The sequence below is a fragment of the Taudactylus pleione genome, unplaced genomic scaffold, assembly GCF_031769625.1.
Source record: "Taudactylus pleione unplaced genomic scaffold, aTauple2 ptg000642l, whole genome shotgun sequence".
Classification (NCBI taxonomy): Eukaryota; Metazoa; Chordata; class Amphibia; order Anura; family Myobatrachidae; genus Taudactylus; species Taudactylus pleione.
Genome location: NW_028285044.1, coordinates 2,093,692 through 2,115,252, shown reverse-complemented (window position 1 = coordinate 2,115,252; position 21,561 = coordinate 2,093,692).

Genomic DNA, 21,561 nt, shown 5'->3' with positions numbered 1-21,561 from the left:
AGGAGATGGAGAGGAGACAGGCTGTCACACAGAGGGGTAGGAGAGGAGACAGGCTGTCACACACAGGAGAAGGAGAGGAGACAGGCTGTCACACACAGGATATGAAGAGGAGACAGGCTGTCACACACAGGGGTAGGAGAGGAGACAGGCTGTCACACACAGGGGTAGGAGAGGAGACAAGCTGTCACACACAGGGGTAGGTGAGGAGACAGGCTGTCACACACAGGGGTAGGAGAGGAGACAGGCTGTCACAGACAGGGGTAGGTGAGGAGAAAGTCTGTCACACACAGGGGTAGGAGAGGAGACAGGCTGTCACACACAGGAGAAGGAGAGGAGACAGGCTGTCACACACAGGGGTAGGAGAGGAGACAGGCTGTCACACACAGGGGAAGATGAGGAGACAGGCTGTCACACACAGGAGAAGGAGAGGAGACAGGCTGTCACACACAGGGGTAGGTGAGGAGACAGGCTGTCGCACACAGGGGTAGGAGAGGAGACAGGCTGTCACACACAGGGGTAGGTGAGGAGACAGGCTGTCGCACACAGGGGTAGGAGAGGAGACAGGCTGTCGCACACAGGAGAAGGAGAGGAGACAGGCTGTCGCTCACAGGAGATGGAGAGGAGACAGGCTGTCACACACAGGGGTAGGAGAGGAGACAGGCTGTCACACACAGGGGTAGATGAGGAGAGAGGCTGTCAGACACAGGAGAAGGAGAGGAGACAGGCTGTCACACACAGGAGAAGGAGAGGAGACAGGCTGTCACACACAGGAGATGGAGAGGAGACAGGCTGTCACACACAGGAGATGGAGAGGAGACAGGCTGTGACACACAGGGGTAGGAGAGGAGACAGGCTGTCACACACAGGGGTAGGAGTGCAGACAGGCTGTCACACACAGGAGAAGGAGAGTAGACAGGCTGTCACACACAGGGGTAGGAGAGGACACAGGCTGTCACACACAGGGGTAGATGAGGAGACAGGCTGTCACACACAGGGGTAGGTGAGGAGACAGGCTGTCGCACACAGGTGTAGGAGAGGAGACAGGCTGTCGCACACAGGAGAAGGAGAGGAGACAGAGGAGAAGGAGAGGAGACAGGCTGTCGCACACAGGAGATGGAGAGGAGACAGGATGTCGCACACAGGAGATGGAGAGGAGACAGGCTGTCACACACAGGGGTAGGAGAGGAGACAGGCTGTCACACACAGGGGTAGATGAGGAGACAGGTTGTCACACACAGGGGGGGGGAGGGATTAGACAGGCTGTCACACACAGGAGAAGGAGAGGAGACAGGCTGTCACACACAGCAGATGGAGAGGAAACAGGCTGTCACACACAGGGGTAGGAGAGGAGACAGGCTGTCACACACAGGAGGAGAGGAGACAAACTGTCACACACAGGAGATGGAGAGGAGATAGGCTGTCACACACAGGGGTAGGAGAGGAGACAGGCTGTCACACACAGGGGTAGGAGTGCAGACAGGCTGTCACACACAGGAGAAGGAGAGGAGACAGGCTGTCACACACAGGGGTAGGAGAGGAGACAGGCTGTCACACACAGGGGTAGGTGAGGAGACAGGCTGTCACACACAGGAGAAGGAGAGGAGACAGGCTGTCACACACAGGGGTAGGTAAGGAGACAGTCTGTCACACACAGGGGTAGGAGAGGAGACAGGCTGTCACACACAGGAGAAGGAGAGGAGACAGGCTGACACACACAGGGGTAGGAGAGGAGACAGGCTGTCACACACAGGAGAAGGAGAGGAGACAGGCTGTCACACACAGGGGTAGGAGAGGAAACAGTCTGACACACACAGGGGTAGGAGAGGAGACAGGCTGTCACACACAGGGGTAGGAGAGGAGACAGGCTGTCACACACAGGAGAAGGAGAGGAGACAGGCTGTCACACACAGGAGATGGAGAGGAGACAGGCTGTCACACACAGGGGTAGGAGGGGAGACAGGCTGTCACACACAGGAGAAGGAGAGGAGACAGGCTGTCACACACAGGGGTAGGAGAGGAGACAGGCTGTCACACACAGGGGTAGGTGAGGAGACAGGCTGTCACACACAGGGGTAGGAGAGGAGACAGGCTGTCACACACAGGGGTAGGAGAGGAGACAGGCTGTCACACAAAGGGGTAGGTGAGGAGACAGGTTGTCACACACAGGGGTAGGAGAGGAGACAGACTGTCACACACAGGAGAAGGAGAGGAGACAGGCTGTCACACACAGGAGATGGAGAGGAGACAGGCTGTCACACACAGGGGTAGGAGAGGAGACAGGCTGTCACACACTGGGGTAGGAGAGGAGACAGGCTGTCTTAACAGGGGTAGGGGAGGAGACAGGCTGTCACACACAGGGGTAGGAGAGGAGACAGGGTGTCACACACAGGAGAAGGAGAGGAGACAGGCTGACACACACAGGGGTAGGAGAGGAGACAGGCTGTCACACACAGGAGAAGGAGAGGAGACAGACTGTCACACACAGGGGTAGGAGAGGAAACAGTCTGACACACACAGGGGTAGGAGAGGAGACAGGCTGTCACACACAGGGGTAGGAGAGGAGACAGGCTGTCACACACAGGAGAAGGAGAGGAGACAGGCTGTCACACACAGGAGATGGAGAGGATACAGGCTGTCACACACAGGGGTAGGAGAGGAGACAGGCTGTCACACACAGGAGAAGGAGAGGAGACAGGCTGTCACACACAGGGGTAGGAGAGGAGACAGGCTGTCACACACAGGGGTAGGTGAGGAGACAGGCTGTCACACACAGGGGTAGGAGAGGAGACAGGCTGTCACACACAGGGGTAGGAGAGGAGACAGGCTGTCACACAAAGGGGTAGGTGAGGAGACAGGTTGTCACACACAGGGGTAGGAGAGGAGACAGACTGTCACACACAGGAGAAGGAGAGGAGACAGGCTGTCACACACAGGAGAAGGAGAGGAGACTGGCTGTCACACAGGGGTAGGAGAGGAGGCAGGCTGTGACACACAGGGGTAGGAGAGGAGGCAAGCTGTCACACACAGGGGTAGGTGAGGAGACAGGCTGTCACACACATGGGTAGGAGAGGAGACAGGCTGTCACACACAGGAGAAGGAGAGGAGACAGGCTGTCACACACAGGGGTAGGAGAGGAGACAGGCTGTCACACACAGGGGTAGGTGAGGAGACAGGCTGTCACACACAGGGGTATGAGAGGAGACAGGCTGTCACACACAGGAGATGGAGAGGAGACAGGCTGTCACACACAGGGGTAGGAGAGGAGACAGGCAGTCACACACAGGGGTACATGAGGAGACAAGCTGTCAAACACAGGAGAAGGAGAGGAGACAGGCTGTCACACACAGGGGTAGGAGAGGAGACAGGCTGTCACACACAGGGGTAGGAGAGGAGACAGGCTGTCACACACAGGAGATGGAGAGGAGACAGGCTGTCACACAGAGGGGTAGGAGAGGAGACAGGCTGTCACACACAGGAGAAGGAGAGGAGACAGGCTGTCACACACAGGATATGAAGAGGAGACAGGCTGTCACACACAGGGGTAGGAGAGGAGACAGGCTGTCACACACAGGGGTAGGAGAGGAGACAGGCTGTCACACACAGGGGTAGGTGAGGAGACAGGCTGTCACACACAGGGGTAGGAGAGGAGACAGGCTGTCACAGACAGGGGTAGGTGAGGAGAAAGTCTGTCACACACAGGGGTAGGAGAGGAGACAGGCTGTCACACACAGGAGAAGGAGAGGAGACAGGCTGTCACACACAGGGGTAGGAGAGGAGACAGGCTGTCACACACAGGGGTAGATGAGGAGACAGGCTGTCACACACAGGAGAAGGAGAGGAGACAGGCTGTCACACACAGGGGTAGGAGAGGAGACAGGCTGTCACACACAGGGGTAGGAGAGGAGACAGGCTGTCACACACAGGAGATGTAGAGGAGACAGGCTGTCACACACAGGAGATGGAGAGGAGACAGGCTGTCACACACAGGGTTAGGAGAGGAGACAGGCTGTCACACACTGGGGTAGGAGAGGAGACAGGCTGTCTTACACAGGGGTAGGTGAGGAGACAGGCTGTCACACACAGGGTAGGAGAGGAGACAGGCTGTCACACACAGGGGTAGGAGAGGAGACAGGCTGTCACACACAGGGGTAGGAGAGGAGACAGGCTGTCACACACAGGGGTAGGAGAGGAGACAGGCTGTCACACACAGGGGAAGGAGAGGAGACAGGCTGTCACACACAGGGGTACGAGAGGAGACAGGCTGTCACACACAGGGGTAGGTGAGGAGACAGGCTGTCACACACAGAGGTAGGAGAGGAGACAGGCTGTCACACACAGAGGTAGGAGAGGAGACAGGCTGTCACACACAGGGGTAGGTGAGGAGACAGGCTGTCGCACACAGGGGTAGGAGAGGAGACAGGCTGTCGCACACAGGAGAAGGAGAGGAGACAGGCTGTCGCACACAGGAGAAGGAGAGGAGACAGGCTGTCGCTCACAGGAGATGGAGAGGAGACAGGCTGTCACACACAGGGGTAGGAGAGGAGACAGGCTGTCACACACAGGGGTAGATGAGGAGACAGGCTGTCACACACAGGAGAAGGAGAGGAGACAGGCTGTCACACACAGGAGTAGGAGAGGAGACAGGCTGTCACACACATGGGTAGGAGAGGAGACAGGCTGTCACACACAGGAGAAGGAGAGGAGACAGGCTGACACACACAGGGGTAGGAGAGGAGACAGGCTGTCACACACAGGGGTAAGAGAGGAGACAGGCGGTCACACACAGGGGTAGGTGAGGAGACACGCTGTCACACACAGGGGTAGGAGAGGAGACAGGCTGTCACACACAGGAGGAGAGGAGACAGGCTGTCACACACAGGGGTAGGAGAGGAGACAGGCTGTCACACACAGGGGTAGGTGAGGAGACAGGCTGTCACACAGAGGGGTAGGTGAGGAGACAGGCTGTCACACACAGGGGTAGGAGAGGAGACAGGCTGTCACACACAGGAGAAGGAGAGGAGACAGGCTGTCACACACAGGGGTAGGAGAGGAGACAGGCTGTCACACACAGGGGTAGGAGAGGAGACAGGCTGTCACACACAGGAGAAGGAGAGGAGACAGGCTGTCACACACAGGGGTAGGAGAGGAGACAGGCTGTCACACACAGGGGTAGGTGAGGAGACAGGCTGTCACACACAGGGGTAGGAGAGGAGACAGGCTGTCACACACAGGGGTAGGAGAGGAGACAGGCTGTCACACACAGGGGTAGGTGAGGAGACAGGTTGTCACACACAGGGGTAGGAGAGGAGACAGGCTGTCACACACAGGAGAAGGAGAGGAGACAGGCTGTCACACAGGGGTAGGAGAGGAGGCAGGCTGTCACACACAGGGGTAGGAGAGGAGACAGGCTGTCACACACAGGGGTAGGAGAGGAGACAGGCTGTCACACACAGGGGTAGGAGAGGAGACAGGCTGTCACACACAGGGGTAGGAGAGGAGACAGGCTGTCACACACAGGGGTAGGAGAGGAGACAGGCTGTCACACACAGGGGTAGGAGAGGAGACAGGCTGTCACACACAGGGGTAGGTGAGGAGACAGGCTGTCACACACAGGGGTAGGTGAGGAGACAGGCTGTCACACACAGGGGTAGGTGAGCAGACAGGCTGTCGCACACAGGGGTAGGAGAGGAGACAGGCTGTCGCACACAGGGGTAGGAGAGGAGACAGGCTGTCGCACACAGGAGAAGGAGAGGAGACAGGCTGTCGCACACAGGAGAAGGAGAGGAGACAGGCTGTCGCACACAGGAGATGGAGAGGAGACAGGCTGTCACAGACAGGAGATGGAGAGGAGACAGGCTGTCACACACAGGGGTAGGAGAGGAGACAGGCTGTCAAACACAGGGGTAGATGAGGAGACAGGCTGTCACACACAGAAGAAGGAGAGGAGACAGGCTGTCACACACAGGAGTAGGAGAGGAGACAGGCTGTCACACACAGGGGTAGGAGAGGAGACAGGCTGTCTCACACAGGAGAAGGAGAGGAGACAGGCTGTCACACACAGGAGATGGAGAGGAGACAGGCTGTCACACACAGGGGTAGGAGAGGAGACAGGCTGTCACACACAGGAGGAGAGGAGACAGGCTGTCACACACAGGACATGGAGAGGAGACAGGCTGTCACGGACAGGGGTAGGAGAGGAGACAGGCTGTCACACACAGGGGTAGGAGTGCAGACAGGCTGTCACACACAGGAGAAGGAGAGGAGACAGGCTGTCACACACAGGGGTAGGAGAGGAGACAGGCTGTCACACACAGAGGTAGGTGAGGAGACAGGCTGTCACACACAGGAGAAGGAGAGGAGACAGGCTGTCACAGACAGGGGTAGGTGAGGAGACAGGCTGTCACACACAGGGGTAGGAGAGGAGACAGGCTGTCACACACAGGAGAAGGAGAGGAGACAGGCTGACACACACAGGGGTAGGAGTGGAGACAGGCTGTCACACACAGGGGTAAGAGAGGAGACAGGCTGTCACACACAGGGGTAGGTGAGGAGATAGGCTGTCACACACAGGGGTAGGAGAGGAGACAGGCTGTCACACACAGGAGTAGGAGAGGAGACAGGCTGTCACACACAGGGGTAGGAGAGGAGACAGGCTGTCACACACAGGGGTAGGTGAGGAGACAGGCTGTCACACACAGGGGTAGGAGAGGAGACAGGCTGTCACACACAGGAGAAGGAGAGGAGACAGTCTGTCACACACAGGAGAAGGAGAGGAGACAGTCTGTCACACACAGGAGAAGGAGAGGAGACAGGCTGTCACACACAGGAGATGGAGAGGAGACAGGCTGTCACACACAGGGGTAGGAGAGGAGACAGGCTGTCACACACAGGGGTAGGAGAGGAGACAGGCTGTCACACACAGGGGTACGAGAGGAGACAGGCTGTCACACACAGGGGTAGGAGAGGAGACAGGCTGTCGCACACAGGAGATGGAGAGGAGACAGGCTGTCACAGACAGGAGATGGAGAGGAGACAGGCTGTCACACACAGGGGTAGGAGAGGAGACTGGCTGTCACACACAGGGGTAGATGAGGAGACAGGCTGTCACACACAGGAGAAGGAGAGGAGACAGGCTGTCACACACAGGAGTAGGAGAGGAGACAGGCTGTCACACACAGGGGTAGGAGAGGAGACAGGCTGTCACACACAGGAGAAGGAGAGGAGACAGGCTGTCACACACAGGAGATGGAGAGGAGACAGGCTGTCACACACAGGGGTAGGAGAGGAGACAGGCTGTCACACACAGGAGGAGAGGAGACAGGCTGTCACACACAGGAGATGGAGAGGAGACAGGCTGTCACAGACAGGGGTAGGAGAGGAGACAGGCTATCACACACAGGGGTAGGAGTGCAGACAGGCTGTCACACACAGGAGAAGGAGAGGAGACAGGCTGTCACACACAGGAGAAGGAGAGGAGACAGTCTGTCACACACAGGAGAAGGAGAGGAGACAGGCTGTCACACACAGGAGATGGAGAGGAGACAGGCTGTCACACACAGGGGTAGGAGAGGAGACAGGCTGTCACACACAGGGGTAGGAGAGGAGACAGGCTGTCACACACAGGGGTAGGAGAGGAGACAGGCTGTCACACACAGGGGTAGGAGAAGAGACAGGCTGTCGCACACAGGAGATGGAGAGGAGACAGGCTGTCACAGAAAGGGGTAGGAGAGGAGACAGGCTGTCACACACAGGGGTAGATGAGGAGACAGGCTGTCACACACAGGAGAAGGAGAGGAGACAGGCTGTCACACACAGGAGAAGGAGAGGAGACAGGCTGTCACACACAGGAGAAGGAGAGGAGACAGGCTGTCACACACAGGGGTAGGAGAGGAGACAGGCTGTCACACACAGGAGAAGGAGAGGAGACAGGCTGTCACACACAGGAGATGGAGAGGAGACAGGCTGTCACACACAGGGGTAGGAGAGGAGACAGGCTGTCACACACAGGAGGAGAGGAGACAGGCTGTCACACACAGGAGATGGAGAGGAGACAGGCTGTCACACAGAGGGGTAGGAGAGGAGACAGGCTGTCACACACAGGAGAAGGAGAGTAGACAGGCTGTCACACACAGGAGAAGGAGAGGAGACAAGCTGTCACACACAGGAGAAGGAGAGGAGACAGGCTGACACACACAGGGGTAGGAGAGGAGACAGGCTGTCACACACAGGGGTAGGAGTGCAGACAGGCTGTCACACACAGGAGAAGGAGAGGAGACAAGCTGTCACACACAGGGGTAGGAGAGGAGACAGGCTGTCACACACAGGGGTAGGAGAGGAGACAGGCTGTCACAAACAGGGATAGGTGAGGAGACAGGCTGTCACACACAGGAGAAGGAGAGGAGACAGGCTGTCACACACAGGGGTAGGTGAGGAGACAGGCTGTCACACACAGGGGTAGGAGAGGAGACAGGCTGTCACACACAGGAGAAGGAGAGTAGACAGGCTGTCACACACAGGAGAAGGAGAGTAGACAGACTGTCACACACAGGGGTAGGAGAGGACACAGGCTGTCACACACAGGGGTAGGTGAGGATACAGGCTGTCACACACAGGGGTAGGAGAGGAGACAGGCTGTCACACACTGGGGTAGGTGAGGAGACAGGCTGTCGCACACAGGGGTAGGAGAGGAGACAGGCTGTCGCACACAGGAGAAGGAGAGGAGACAGGCTGTCGCACACAGGAGAAGGAGAGGAGACAGGCTGTCGCACACAGGAGATGGAGAGGAGACAGGCTGTCGCACACAGGGGTAGGAGAGGAGACAGGCTGTCACACACAGGGGTAGATGAGGAGACAGGTTGTCACACACAGGAGAAGGAGAGGAGACAGGGTGTCACACACAGGGGTAGGAGAGGAGACAGGTTGTCACACACAGGGGGGGGGATTAGACAGGCTGTCACACACAGGAGAAGGAGAGGAGACAGGCTGTCACACACAGCAGATGGAGAGGAAACAGGCTGTCACACACAGGGGTAGGAGAGGAGACAGGCTGTCACACACAGGAGGAGAGGAGACAAACTGTCACACACAGGAGATGGAGAGGAGATACGCTGTCACACACAGGGGTAGGAGAGGAGACAGGCTGTCACACACAGGAGAAGGAGAGGAGACAGGCTGTCACACACAGGGGTAGGAGAGGAGACAGGCTGTCACACACAGGGATAGGTGAGGAGACAGGCTGTCACACACAGGAGAAGGAGAGGAGACAGGCTGTCACACACAGGAGAAGGAGAGGAGACAGGCTGTCACACACAGGGGTAGGTGAGGAGACAGGCTGTCACACACAGGGGTAGGAGAGGAGACAGGCTGTCACACACAGGAGAAGGAGAGGAGACAGGCTGACACACACAGGGGTAGGAGAGGAGACAGGCTGTCACACACAGGGGTAAGAGAGGAGACAGGCGGTCACACACAGGGGTAGGTGAGGAGACACGCTGTCACACACAGGGGTAGGAGAGGAGACAGGCTGTCACACACAGGAGGAGAGGAGACAGGCTGTCACACACAGGGGTAGGAGAGGAGACAGGCTGTCACACACAGGGGTAGGTGAGGAGACAGGCTGTCACACAGAGGGGTAGGTGAGGAGACAGGCTGTCACACACAGGGGTAGGAGAGGAGACAGGCTGTCACACACAGGAGAAGGAGAGGAGACAGGCTGTCACACACAGGGGTAGGAGAGGAGACAGGCTGTCACACACAGGGGTAGGAGAGGAGACAGGCTGTCACACACAGGAGAAGGAGAGGAGACAGGCTGTCACACACAGGGGTAGGAGAGGATACAGGCTGTCACACACAGGGGTGGGTGAGGAGACAGGCTGTCACACACAGGGGTAGGAGAGGAGACAGTCTGTCACACACAGGGGTAGGAGAGGAGACAGGCTGTCACACACAGGGGTAGGTGAGGAGACAGGTTGTCACACACAGGGGTAGGAGAGGAGACAGGCTGTCACACACAGGAGAAGGAGAGGAGACAGGCTGTCACACAGGGGTAGGAGAGGAGGCAGGCTGTCACACACAGGGGTAGGAGAGGAGGCAGGCTGTCACACACAGGGGTAGATGAGGAGACAGGCTGTCACACACAGGGGTAGGAGAGGAGACAGGCTGTCACACACAGGAGAAGGAGAGGAGACAGGCTGTCACACACAGGGGTAGGAGAGGAGACAGGCTGTCACACACAGGGGTAGGTGAGGAGACAGGCTGTCACACACAGGGGTATGAGAGGAGACAGGCTGTCACACACAGGAGATGGAGAGGAGACAGGCTGTCACACACAGGGGTACATGAGGAGACAAGCTGTCAAACACAGGAGAAGGAGAGGAGACAGGCTGTCACACACAGGGGTAGGAGAGGAGACAGGCTGTCACACACAGGAGATGGAGAGGAGACAGGCTGTCACACAGAGGGGTAGGAGAGGAGACAGGCTGTCACACACAGGAGAAGGAGAGTAGACAGGCTGTCACACACAGGATATGGAGAGGAGACAGGCTGTCACACACAGGGGTAGGAGAGGAGACAGGCTGTCACACACAGGGGTAGGAGAGGAGACAGGCTGTCACACACAGGGGTAGGTGAGGAGACAGGCTGTCACACACAGGGGTACGAGAGGAGACAGGCTGTCACATACAGGGGTAGGTGAGGAGAAAGGCTGTCACACACAGGAGAAGGAGAGGAGACAGGCTGTCACACACAGGGGTAGGAGAGGAGACAGGCTGTCACACACAGGGGTAGGAGAGGAGACAGGCTGTCACACACAGGAGATGAAGAGGAGACAGGCTGTCACACACAGGAGATGGAGAGGAGACAGGCTGTCACACACAGGGGTAGGAGAGGAGACAGGCTGTCACACACTGGGGTAGGAGAGGAGACAGGCTGTCACACACAGGGGTAAGTGAGGAGACAGGCTGTCACACACAGGAGAAGGAGAGGAGACAGGCTGTCACACACAGGGGTAGGAGAGGAGACAGGCTGTCACACACAGGGGTAGGAGAGGAGACAGGCTGTCACACACAGGGGTAGGTGAGGAGACAGGCTGTCACACACAGGGGTAGGAGAGGAGACAGGCTGTCACACACAGGGGTAGGAGAGGAGACAGGCTGTCACACACAGGGGTAGGAGAGGAGACAGGCTGTCACACACAGGGGTAGGTGAGGAGACAGGCTGTCACACACAGGGGTAGGTGAGCAGACAGGCTGTCGCACACAGGGGTAGGAGAGGAGACAGGCTGTCGCACACAGGGGTAGGAGAGGAGACAGGCTGTCGCACACAGGAGAAGGAGAGGAGACAGGCTGTCGCACACAGGAGAAGGAGAGGAGACAGGCTGTCACAGACAGGAGATGGAGAGGAGACAGGCTGTCACACACAGGGGTAGGAGAGGAGACAGGCTGTCACACACAGGGGTAGCTGAGGAGACAGGCTGTCACACACAGGAGGAGAGGAGACAGGCTGTCACACACAGGAGTAGGAGAGGAGACAGGCTGTCACACACAGGGGTAGGAGAGGAGACAGGCTGTCTCACACAGGAGAAGGAGAGGAGACAGGCTGTCACACACAGGAGATGGAGAGGAGACAGGCTGTCACACACAGGGGTAGGAGAGGAGACAGGCTGTCACACACAGGAGGAGAGGAGACAGGCTGTCACACACAGGAGATGGAGAGGAGACAGGCTGTCACAGACAGGGGTAGGAGAGGAGACAGGCTGTCACACACAGGGGTAGGAGTGCAGACAGGCTGTCACACACAGGAGAAGGAGAGGAGACAGGCTGTCACACACAGGGGTAGGAGAGGAGACAGGCTGTCACACACAGAGGTAGGTGAGGAGACAGGCTGTCACACACAGGAGAAGGAGAGGAGACAGGCTGTCACAGACAGGGGTAGGTGAGGAGACAGGCTGTCACACACAGGGGTAGGAGAGGAGACAGGCTGTCACACACAGGAGAAGGAGAGGAGACAGGCTGACACACACAGGGGTAGGAGTGGAGACAGGCTGTCACACACAGGGGTAAGAGAGGAGACAGGCTGTCACACACAGGGGTAGGTGAGGAGACAGGCTGTCACACACAGGGGTAGGAGAGGAGACAGGCTGTCACACACAGGAGTAGGAGAGGAGACAGGCTGTCACACACAGGGGTAGGAGAGGAGACAGGCTGTCACACACATTAGTAGGTGAGGAGACAGGCTGTCACACACAGGGGTAGGAGAGGAGATAGGCTGTCACACACAGGAGAAGGAGAGGAGACAGTCTGTCACACACAGGAGAAGGAGAGGAGACAGTCTGTCACACACAGGAGAAGGAGAGGAGACAGGCTGTCACACACAGGAGATGGAGAGGAGACAGGCTGTCACACACAGGGGTAGGAGAGGAGACAGGCTGTCACACACAGGGGTAGGAGAGGAGACAGGCTGTCACACACAGGGGTAGGAGAGGAGACAGGCTGTCACACACAGGAGAAGGAGAGGAGACAGGCTGTCACACACAGGAGATGGAGAGGAGACAGGCTGTCACACACAGGGGTAGGAGAGGAGACAGGCTGTCACACACAGGAGGAGAGGAGACAGGCTGTCACACACAGGAGATGGAGAGGAGACAGGCTGTCACAGACAGGGGTAGGAGAGGAGACAGGCTATCACACACAGGGGTAGGAGTGCAGACAGGCTGTCACACACAGGAGAAGGAGAGGAGACAGGCTGTCACACACAGGAGAAGGAGAGGAGACAGTCTGTCACACACAGGAGAAGGAGAGGAGACAGGCTGTCACACACAGGAGATGGAGAGGAGACAGGCTGTCACACACAGGGGTAGGAGAGGAGACAGGCTGTCACACACAGGGGTAGGAGAGGAGACAGGCTGTCACACACAGGGGTAGGAGAGGAGACAGGCTGTCACACACAGGGGTAGGAGAAGAGACAGGCTGTCGCACACAGGAGATGGAGAGGAGACAGGCTGTCACAGAAAGGGGTAGGAGAGGAGACAGGCTGTCACACACAGGGGTAGATGAGGAGACAGGCTGTCACACACAGGAGAAGGAGAGGAGACAGGCTGTCACACACAGGAGAAGGAGAGGAGACAGGCTGTCACACACAGGAGAAGGAGAGGAGACAGGCTGTCACACACAGGGGTAGGAGAGGAGACAGGCTGTCACACACAGGAGAAGGAGAGGAGACAGGCTGTCACACACAGGAGATGGAGAGGAGACAGGCTGTCACACACAGGGGTAGGAGAGGAGACAGGCTGTCACACACAGGAGGAGAGGAGACAGGCTGTCACACACAGGAGATGGAGAGGAGACAGGCTGTCACACAGAGGGGTAGGAGAGGAGACAGGCTGTCACACACAGGAGAAGGAGAGTAGACAGGCTGTCACACACAGGAGAAGGAGAGGAGACAAGCTGTCACACACAGGAGAAGGAGAGGAGACAGGCTGACACACACAGGGGTAGGAGAGGAGACAGGCTGTCACACACAGGGGTAGGAGTGCAGACAGGCTGTCACACACAGGAGAAGGAGAGGAGACAAGCTGTCACACACAGGGATAGGAGAGGAGACAGGCTGTCACACACAGGGGTAGGAGAGGAGACAGGCTGTCACAAACAGGGATAGGTGAGGAGACAGGCTGTCACACACAGGAGAAGGAGAGGAGAAAGGCTGTCACACACAGGGGTAGGTGAGGAGACAGGCTGTCACACACAGGGGTAGGAGAGGAGACAGGCTGTCACACACAGGAGAAGGAGAGTAGACAGGCTGTCACACACAGGAGAAGGAGAGTAGACAGACTGTCACACACAGGGGTAGGAGAGGACACAGGCTGTCACACACAGGGGTAGGTGAGGATACAGGCTGTCACACACAGGGGTAGGAGAGGAGACAGGCTGTCACACACAGGGGTAGGTGAGGAGACAGGCTGTCGCACACAGGGGTAGGAGAGGAGACAGGCTGTCGCACACAGGAGAAGGAGAGGAGACAGGCTGTCGCACACAGGAGAAGGAGAGGAGACAGGGCTGTCGCACACAGGAGATGGAGAGGAGACAGGCTGTCGCACACAGGGGGTAGGAGAGGAGACAGGCTGTCACACACAGGGGTAGATGAGGAGACAGGTTGTCACACACAGGAGAAGGAGAGGAGACAGGGTGTCACACACAGGGGTAGGGAGAGGAGACAGGCTGTCACACACAGGGGGGGGGATTAGACAGGCTGTCACACACAGGAGAAGGAGAGGAGACAGGCTGTCACACACAGCAGATGGAGAGGAAACAGGCTGTCACACACAGGGGTAGGAGAGGAGACAGGCTGTCACACACAGGAGGAGAGGAGACAAACTGTCACACACAGGAGATGGAGAGGAGATACGCTGTCACACACAGGGGTAGGAGAGGAGACAGGCTGTCACACACAGGAGAAGGAGAGGAGACAGGCTGTCACACACAGGGGTAGGAGAGGAGACAGGCTGTCACACACAGGGATAGGTGAGGAGACAGGCTGTCACACACAGGAGAAGGAGAGGAGACAGGCTGTCACACACAGGAGAAGGAGAGGAGACAGGCTGTCACACACAGGGGTAGGTGAGGAGACAGGCTGTCACACACAGGGGTAGGAGAGGAGACAGGCTGTCACACACAGGAGAAGGAGAGGAGACAGGCTGACACACACAGGGGTAGGAGAGGAGACAGGCTGTCACACACAGGGGTAAGAGAGGAGACAGGCGGTCACACACAGGGGTAGGTGAGGAGACACGCTGTCACACACAGGGGTAGGAGAGGAGACAGGCTGTCACACACAGGAGGAGAGGAGACAGGCTGTCACACACAGGGGTAGGAGAGGAGACAGGCTGTCACACACAGGGGTAGGTGAGGAGACAGGCTGTCACACAGAGGGGTAGGTGAGGAGACAGGCTGTCACACACAGGGGTAGGAGAGGAGACAGGCTGTCACACACAGGAGAAGGAGAGGAGACAGGCTGTCACACACAGGGGTAGGAGAGGAGACAGGCTGTCACACACAGGGGTAGGAGAGGAGACAGGCTGTCACACACAGGAGAAGGAGAGGAGACAGGCTGTCACACACAGGGGTAGGAGAGGATACAGGCTGTCACACACAGGGGTGGGTGAGGAGACAGGCTGTCACACACAGGGGTAGGAGAGGAGACAGGCTGTCACACACAGGGGTAGGAGAGGAGACAGGCTGTCACACACAGGGGTAGGTGAGGAGACAGGTTGTCACACACAGGGGTAGGAGAGGAGACAGGCTGTCACACACAGGAGAAGGAGAGGAGACAGGCTGTCACACAGGGGTAGGAGAGGAGGCAGGCTGTCACACACAGGGGTAGGAGAGGAGGCAGGCTGTCACACACAGGGGTAGATGAGGAGACAGGCTGTCACACACAGGGGTAGGAGAGGAGACAGGCTGTCACACACAGGAGAAGGAGAGGAGACAGGCTGTCACACACAGGGGTAGGAGAGGAGACAGGCTGTCACACACAGGGGTAGGTGAGGAGACAGGCTGTCACACACAGGGGTATGAGAGGAGACAGGCTGTCACACACAGGAGATGGAGAGGAGACAGGCTGTCACACACAGGGGTACATGAGGAGACAAGCTGTCAAACACAGGAGAAGGAGAGGAGACAGACTGTCACACACAGGGGTAGGAGAGGAGACAGGCTGTCACACACAGGAGATGGAGAGGAGACAGGCTGTCACACAGGGGTAGGAGAGGAGACAGGCTGTCACACACAGGAGAAGGAGAGTAGACAGGCTGTCACACACAGGATATGGAGAGGAGACAGGCTGTCACACACAGGGGTAGGAGAGGGAGACAGGCTGTCACACACAGGGGTAGGAGAGGAGACAGGCTGTCACACACAGGGGTAGGTGAGGAGACAGGCTGTCACACACAGGGGTACGAGAGGAGACAGGCTGTCACATACAGGGGTAGGTGAGGAGAAAGGCTGTCACACACAGGAGAAGGAGAGGAGACAGGCTGTCACACACAGGGGTAGGAGAGGAGACAGGCTGTCACACACAGGGGTAGGAGAGGAGACAGGCTGTCACACACAGGAGATGAAGAGGAGACAGGCTGTCACACACAGGAGATGGAGAGGAGACAGGCTGTCACACACAGGGGTAGGAGAGGAGACAGGCTGTCACACACTGGGGTAGGAGAGGAGACAGGCTGTCACACACAGGGGTAAGTGAGAAGACAGGCTGTCACACACAGGAGAAGGAGAGGAGACAGGCTGTCACACACAGGGGTAGTAGAGGAGACAGGCTGTCACACACAGGGGTAGGAGAGGAGACAGGCTGTCACACACAGGGGTAGGTGAGGAGACAGGCTGTCACACACAGGGGTAGGAGAGGAGACAGGCTCACACACAGGGGTAGGAGAGGAGACAGGCTGTCACACACAGGGGTAGGAGAGGAGACAGGCTGTCACACACAGGGGTAGGTGAGGAGACAGGCTGTCACACACAGGGGTAGGTGAGGAGACAGGCTGTCACACACAGGGGTAGGTGAGCAGACAGGCTGTCGCACACAGGGGTAGGAGAGGAGACAGGCTGTCGCACACAGGGGTAGGAGAGGAGACAGGCTGTCGCACACAGGAGAAGGAGAGGAGACAGGCTGTCGCACACAGGAGAAGGAGAGGAGACAGGCTGTCACAGACAGGAGATGGAGAGGAGACAGGCTGTCACACACAGGGGTAGGAGAGGAGACAGGCTGTCACACACAGGGGTAGATGAGGAGACAGGCTGTCACACACAGGAGGAGAGGAGACAGGCTGTCACACACAGGAGTAGGAGAGGAGACAGGCTGTCACACACAGGGGTAGGAGAGGAGACAGGCTGTCTCACACAGGAGAAGGAGAGGAGACAGGCTGTCACACACAGGAGATGGAGAGGAGACAGGCTGTCACACACAGGGGTAGGAGAGGAGACAGGCTGTCACACACAGGAGGAGAGGAGACAGGCTGTCACACACAGGAGATGGAGAGGAGACAGGCTGTCACAGACAGGGGTAGGAGAGGAGACAGGCTGTCACACACAGGGGTAGGAGTGCAGACAGGCTGTCACACACAGGAGAAGGAGAGGAGACAGGCTGTCACACACAGGGGTAGGAGAGGAGACAGGCTGTCACACACAGAGGTAGGTGAGGAGACAGGCTGTCACACACAGGAGAAGGAGAGGAGACAGGCTGTCACAGACAGGGGTAGGTGAGGAGACAGGCTGTCACACACAGGGGTAGGAGAGGAGACAGGCTGTCACACACAGGAGAAGGAGAGGAGACAGGCTGACACACACAGGGGTAGGAGTGGAGACAGGCTGTCACACACAGGGGTAAGAGAGGAGACAGGCTGTCACACACAGGGGTAGGTGAGGAGACAGGCTGTCACACACAGGGGTAGGAGAGGAGACAGGCTGTCACACACAGGAGTAGGAGAGGAGACAGGCTGTCACACACAGGGGTAGGAGAGGAGACAGGCTGTCACACACAGGGGTAGGTGAGGAGACAGGCTGTCACACACAGGGGTAGGAGAGGAGATAGGCTGTCACACACAGGAGAAGGAGAGGAGACAGTCTGTCACACACAGGAGAAGGAGAGGAGACAGTCTGTCACACACAGGAGAAGGAGAGGAGACAGGCTGTCACACACAGGAGATGGAGAGGAGACAGGCTGTCACACACAGGGGTAGGAGAGGAGACAGGCTGTCACACACAGGGGTAGGAGAGGAGACAGGCTGTCACACACAGGGGTAGGAGAGGAGACAGGCTGTCACACACAGGAGAAGGAGAGGAGACAGGCTGTCACACACAGGAGATGGAGAGGAGACAGGCTGTCACACACAGGGGTAGGAGAGGAGACAGGCTGTCACACACAGGAGATGGAGAGGAGACAGGCTGTCACAGACAGGGGTAGGAGAGGAGACAGGCTGTCACAGACAGGGGTAGGAGAGGAGACAGGCTATCACACACAGGGGTAGGAGTGCAGACAGGCTGTCACACACAGGAGAAGGAGAGGAGACAGGCTGTCACACACAGGAGAAGGAGAGGAGACAGTCTGTCACACACAGGAGAAGGAGAGGAGACAGGCTGTCACACACAGGAGATGGAGAGGAGACAGGCTGTCACACACAGGGGTAGGAGAGGAGACAGGCTGTCACACACAGGGGTAGGTGAGGAGACAGGCTGTCACACACAGGGGTAGGAGAGGTGACAGGCTGTCACACACAGGGGTAGGTGAGGAGACAGGCTGTCACACACAGGGGTAGGTGAGGAGACAGGCTGTCACACACAGGAGAAGGAGAGGAGACAGGCTGTCACACACAGGGGTAGGAGAGGAGACAGGCTGTCACACACAGGAGGAGAGGAGACAGGCTGTCACACACAGGAGATGGAGAGGAGACAGGCTGTCACAGACAGGGGTAGGAGAGCAGACAGGCTGTCACACACAGGAGAAGGAGAGGAGACAGGCTGTCACAGACAGGGGTAGGAGTGCAGACAGGCTGTCACACACAGGAGAAGGAGAGGAGACAGGCTGTCACACACAGGAGAAGGAGAGGAGACAGTCTGTCACACACAGGAGAAGGAGAGGAGACAGTCTGTCACACACAGGAGAAGGAGAGGAGACAGTCTGTCACACACAGGAGAAGGAGAGGAGACAGTCTGTCACACAAAGGAGATGGAGAGGAGACACGCTGTCACACACAGGGGTAGGAGAGGAGACAGGCTGTCACACACAGGGGTAGGAGAGGAGACAGGCTGTCACACACAGGGGTAGGAGAGGAGACAGGCTGTCACACACAGGGGTAGGAGAGGAGACAGGCTGTCACACACAGGAGAAGGAGAGGAGACAGGCTGTCACACACAGGAGATGGAGAGGAGACAGGCTGTCACACACAGGGGTAGGAGAGGAGACAGGCTGTCACACACAGGAGGAGAGGAGACAGGCTGTCACACACAGGAGATGGAGAGGAGACAGGCTGTCACAGACAGGGGTAGGAGAGGAGACAGGCTATCACACACAGGGGTAGGAGTGCAGACAGGCTGTCACACACAGGAGAAGGAGAGGAGACAGGCTGTCACACACAGGAGAAGGAGAGGAGACAGTCTGTCACACACAGGAGAGGAGAGGAGACAGGCTGTCACACACAGGAGATGGAGAGGAGACAGGCTGTCACACACAGGGGTAGGAGAGGAGACAGGCTGTCACACACAGGGGTAGGAGAGGAGACAGGCTGTCACACACAGGGGTAGGAGAGGAGACAGGCTGTCACACACAGGGGTAGGAGAGGAGACAGGCTGTCACACACAGGAGAAGGAGAGGAGACAGGCTGTCACACACAGGAGATGGAGAGGAGACAGGCTGTAACACACAGGGGTAGGAGAGGAGACAGGCTGTCACACACAGGAGGAGATGAGACAGGCTGTCACACACAGGAGATGGAGAGGAGACAGGCTGTCACAGACAGGGGTAGGAGAGGAGACAGGCTATCACACACAGGGGTAGGAGTGCAGACAGGCTGTCACACACAGGAGAAGGAGAGGAGACAGGCTGTCACACACAGGAGAAGGAGAGGAGACAGTCTGTCACACACAGGAGAAGGAGAGGAGACAGGCTGTCACACACAGGAGATGGAGAGGAGACAGGCTGTCACACACAGGGGTAGGAGAGGAGACAGGCTGTCACACACAGGGGTAGGAGAGGAGACAGGCTGTCACACACAGGGGTAGGAGAGGAGACAGGCTGTCACACACAGGGGTAGGAGAGGAGACAGGCTGTCGCACACAGGAGATGGAGAGGAGACAGGCTGTCACAGACAGGGGTAGGAGAGGAGACAGGCTGTCACACACAGGGGTAGATGAGGAGACAGGCTGTCACACACAGGAGAAGGAGGGGAGACAGGCTGTCACACACAGGAGAAGGAGAGGAGACAGGCTGTCACACACAGGAGAAGGAGAGGAGACAGGCTGTCACACACAGGGGTAGGAGAGGAGACAGGCTGTCACACACAGGAGAAGGAGAGGAGACAGGCTGTCACACACAGGAGATGGAGAGGAGACAGGCTGTCACACACAGGGGTAGGAGAGGAGACAGGCTGTCACACACAGGAGATGGAGAGGAGACAGGCTGTCACAGACAGGGGTAGGAGAGGAGACAGGCTGTCACACACAGGGGTAGGAGTGCAGACAGGCTGTCACACACAGGAGAAGGAGAGGAGACAAGCTGTCACACACAGGGGTAGGAGAGGAGACAGGCTGTCACACACAGGGGTAGGAGAGGAGACAGGCTGTCACAAACAGGGATAGGTGAGGAGACAGGCTGTCACACACAGGAGAAGGAGAGGAGACAGGCTGTCACACACAGGGGTAGGTGAGGAGACAGGCTGTCACACACAGGGGTAGGAGAGGAGACAGGCTGTCACACACAGGAGAAGGAGAGGAGACAGGCTGTCACACACAGGAGAAGGAGAGTAGACAGGCTGTCACACACAGGGGTAGGAGAGGACACAGGCTGTCACATACAGGGGTAGGTGAGGAGACAGGCTGTCACACACAGGGGTAGGAGAGGAGACAGGCTGTCACACACAGTGTCGCACACAGGGGTAGGAGAGGAGACAGGCTGTCGCACACAGGAGAAGGAGAGGAGACAGGCTGTCGCACACAGGAGAAGGAGAGGAGACAGGCTGTTGCACACAGGAGATGGAGAGGAGACAGGCTGTCACACACAGGGGAAGATGAGGAGACAGGTTGTCACACACAGGAGAAGGAGAGGAGACAGGGTGTCACACACAGGGGTAGGAGAGGAGACAGGCTGTCACACACAGGGGGGGGGGGAGGGATTAGACAGGCTGTCACACACAGGAGAAGGAGAGGAGACAGGCTGTCACACACAGCAGATGGAGAGGAAACAGGCTGTCACACACAGGGGTAGGAGAGGAGACAGGCTGTCACACACAGGAGGAGAGGAGACAAACTGTCACACACAGGAGATGGAGAGGAGATAGGCTGTCACACACAGGGGTAGGAGAGGAGACAGGCTGTCACACACAGGGGTAGGAGTGCAGACAGGCTGTCACACACAGGAGAAGGAGAGGAGACAGGCTGTCACACACAGGGGTAGGAGAGGAGACAGGCTGTCACACACAGGGGTTGGCTGAGGAGACAGTCTGTCACACACAGGGGTAGGAGAGGAGACAGGCTGTCACACACAGGAGAAGGAGAGGAGACAGGCTGACACACACAGGGGTAGGAGAGGAGACAGGCTGTCACACACAGGAGAAGGAGAGGAGACAGGCTGTCACACACAGGGGTAGGAGAGGAAACAGTCTGACACACACAGGGGTAGGAGAGGAGACAGGCTGTCACACACAGGAGGAGAGGAGACAGGCTGTCACACACAGGAGATGGAGAGGAGACAGGCTGTCACACACAGGAGATGGAGAGGAGACAGGCTGTCGCACACAGGAGATGGAGAGGAGACAGGCTGTCACACACAGGGGTAGGAGAGGAGACAGGCTGT